General features: G+C 41.5%; 1 non-coding gene across 1 annotated transcript; it reads left to right on the top strand.

The window, feature by feature from the left end:
* The first annotated feature begins 901 nt into the window (after positions 1 to 901).
* Positions 902 to 973, top strand: trnah-gug (transfer RNA histidin (anticodon GUG)). Its single transcript has one exon. It is a non-coding gene; the product is annotated as a tRNA-His (tRNA).
* Positions 974 to 3,820: the final 2,847 nt, after the last annotated feature.

Below are 3,820 nucleotides of genomic sequence, written 5' to 3'. Positions count from 1 at the left end.
AAAAGCTGAAAAGTAAAGAGAAGTTGTGACTTGCAGTTGTATTCCCTGCTGAAATCAGTGATGCAAAGTGAATGAAGCCTCCTCCTTCCTGTTGTGTACAGTCAAAGGCAATTAACCCCCAGCCGCTCCAGTGGATCCTCTCAGAGCCAGAGATGCAGATAGATTCACATGCAACAAAAGTATTGTGCTTTTTAATGAGGAAGGTACATTTCATCCAGAACTGAAACTGAAAACAACAAGGCAATAACATGAGTGCATTCACCCAATGAATGTGAGCACCAAAGGGTGGCGGTGATGCACCGAAAAACAATGTTTCCCAACCACCAAAAAAACATCAGAAGAAGAACTAAAGGCATCTGGAGACAGACATGGTGGCGTCTGTTTCAGCCTCTACAAGTGCATATTCTCAAATGATTTGTCTGCTTAGGAACCATTAAGCTAGATGCTCATAACACGGCTGGCAAGTTTTGAACTTAGCTTCGAGGGGGGAGTCTGCATGGGGCAACCTATGCATTCAGAGCATTCATGCGCATTAGTGGAACGCATGCTCTTTGGTTAGAGTTAGAGGTCAGGGGCACATTGCATTGTGGGGGACAGTACACATTGGTGCAATGGTTAACGCGTCTGACTACTTCTCGGTTCAACTCCTGGCTAGCTTGGTCAATCCTTTAACTGGTCACATGTCTATCCATAACTAATCCATAAGAAATCTCTACCCCTTCACAATGTAAATCAAAACTAAGTGGCATAGTTGTGGAGACAGGAAGCCAACAAAGTCACATCAAGTTAATATTTAGGATATGACTGGAGTTGTGAAACACTAAGGACAGCCCATGGAGACAAAACAGAAGTCAGGAGCTGGTAAATATGCTGGGTCTTCAAACAGACAATAACCCTATTCGCCGTGATCGTATAGTGGTTAGTACTCTGCGTTGTGGCCGCAGCAACCCCGGTTCGAATCCGGGTCACGGCAACTCTGCACAGACAGGATGTTTTACTTCCTGCCGCCAAATCAGTAGGCTACGTACTAGCAACATAGTGCATAGTGTCACTAATGAGTCTTATTTCTTCATACTGCCCCAATGTCCTTCTAAGTTACAGATTGTTTAGCTCACAAGAGTAGTCTGACCAACACTAAGGATTTGTGATAGATTTTGTCCATTTCATCATGATGTTGAGATTTTCCACCGTATAACTATGATAATTTACGTGTACAAAGAAAATATATTAAGTGACTCTCCAGACAGAGCCTCTCTTCCCCATAGTTTTGCTTCCTCTGTGTTAATGAGTCTCTGTGGTGGCATCACATGTTGCTGACTGTGCAGCTGTTTGCAAATAGCTATACAACCTCCCACCGCGAAAGCTGCAATTTTTGGATCTTTTCTGCAGCTATGGTGTCATAATCAATTACCCCAGATGAGACTGCTTGTCACACACACAGTCCAATTGGTGCTGACACATTGACAGCTTATCTACCAGCACCGGCAACATTTTTTAAAAAAAAATCATATCCTACCCTTCCCAGTTATCCCTACTTTAAAAATAGGTCCTTTCTTGTAGAAAGTACCCTTGTAATAATGCTGTATACAGTATGCTTCATACAGTAGCATCATTTCAACAAGTGTAAACAAAGTGATCACTATATCTGTTTGACATTCTCCATTTTCCAAATCCAACTGCATTTTACCTCTATAATCACTTAAAGTAAATTGTATGCATGACAAACATCAATTGATCTATACTGTCGTGTTTTTTGCCTCAACATTTCCACATTCAGTATGAAAATGTTAACTTTGTTACTTCGACATTCTTTGATAAAGTAATTAATCAGCTCTTTTTCACACAGCTGCAGGTATCATAAAGCTTAGGTGGTAAAAACATGTACTGAGTTAATCATAATTATCAATCATTCTCCTCCACAGATGACTGATGGTTAAATGAAGTAAACACAGATTTATAAATTACTAGATTGAAAAGAGTGAAGATTAGTTGAAGTGAACTTAATGTAAAATTTAAAGCAAAGTTAGTAAAACGAATCTAGAAGAGTCCACAGGTCCAAATGTGCTAACTTCAGAGCACTAAATTAATATGGTTACATACTAATGTTAACATACTATGGAGCTTTTCCCCCAGCCTTTGTGCTCGACTAAGCTGACTGACTCCTTCTTCTGGTACCTTCATATTAACAGACTTGTTCTACAAAAGCAAATTGGTGTATTTCTCGAAATGTATTAAAAAATAGCCTTGAACAGTAGTCCCATACACATACTGAACATATTTTGTAAATGATAACTGCACACTATGACGTCTTAATCACAACAGCAACAATCTAAACTCAAACTGAGAAGAACAACATAATGTAACAGAAATATTAAAATAAAGAAAGTAAATCTCCTCATTGCTCCAGATATCTTAAGTTTCACTGTGTTGCTCCTTTAGATCATGAAGCATTCTGGTACATTGTGTAGGAATTCCTCCCATCTAGCGTTGCGGTTGTATATCGCGACAGCCGCTGCACGTAACGACATAAACAAGCCTCTATGTAAACAAGTGGTCCGTCAGCACGAGGCAAAACAATACACGTGACAATATGTTGTCATGGCGATGTGGTATTGTTTACCTGGCCCACGTTTTACTGGCTTTCTCTGGACTTCTGTGACTAAAATGACATCTGGTTTGTTACTGACGGCCGTCTGCCCGACTGCAGGTGAATGCAGCATCAGTGTAACGCTCCATTCCTCCTCCGCGGTGACTTTTCACAGACGCCACCTCGACCTGAGCCGACAGCTCCGGTGTCTCCGCTGAGTTTCCGTGGTTTCCTACCGTCACGCTGCCACTGAACATAAAAACACTACCTGGCAGCCAGCACCGAGCTTACCCGCTCCATGTAGATATGAATGACATGAACGGCAAATTCAGAGCTTACCAGAACACTTCAGTTTGTTGATGGGGGGGATTACTGATTAATGAAAAACAGACTTTTGAACCAAATAATCCATTTTCCTGAATAGATAACAGGAGAAGTTACACAATGTGCCTTTAACATCCAGCAACCTTTCTCTCAAGTACCTTGAAAAAGAACAGTTCACACCTAATATTAATTTCCTTTCTTTTTTTTTTGTTTATTGTACAATGAATATCATAGCATAGCAATCATAGTATTAGAGTTGAACTCATCATCACTGTATGTGATGATGAGTATGCACGTTATTGGACTGCTGTTACCTGTCAGTCTGGTGGCTGTAGAAGCTGTTACATCAACTCCAGGTTCTCAATGAAATTCTCCACATGTGCTTACGAGACAATCTCTTTTTCTGCTTGTGTGCACTAGTGTGGACTTTGTGTGTGCAATTTCTTATCACTGGTGTCCAGCAGCAGTGTTGCATGATGGGATCCCCTGGACGACCTCTGACCTGGATGCTGCCCTAAACCATCTGGTGCTCACTCAGGATGCTGAGGCTGCTCATTACTCACACATTCCCTGTGTGTGTGTGTGTGTGTGTGTGTGTGTGTGTGTGTGTGTGTGTGTGTGTGTGTGTGTGTGTGTGTGTGTGTGTGTGTGTGTGTCTACAGATGTACATGTGTATGCTGTGTTGCAGAACAGAAGACAGCCTTTTTTCAGGTAGTGATCAGTACAGTGCTGCTGTGATGATGTTCCAGGTTACTGCTGATTTTCCTCTCTGCTGCAGATCTCTTTCCACTCTGCCATTGTCTCTCTCTTTCTTCTGTTTCATTCCTCTCCCTTTCTACTCACTTCACTTTGCCAGTTATAATAATATGAGCCCATAGCTCACTCTGACTCCCCTTTCTCTCAGTTACT

This window comes from Trachurus japonicus, chromosome 24, assembly GCF_045865225.1.
Source record: "Trachurus japonicus isolate A0001 chromosome 24, Traja_1.0".
NCBI lineage: Eukaryota > Metazoa > Chordata > Actinopteri > Carangiformes > Carangidae > Trachurus > Trachurus japonicus.
This window is presented reverse-complemented; position numbering and strand designations above follow the sequence as displayed.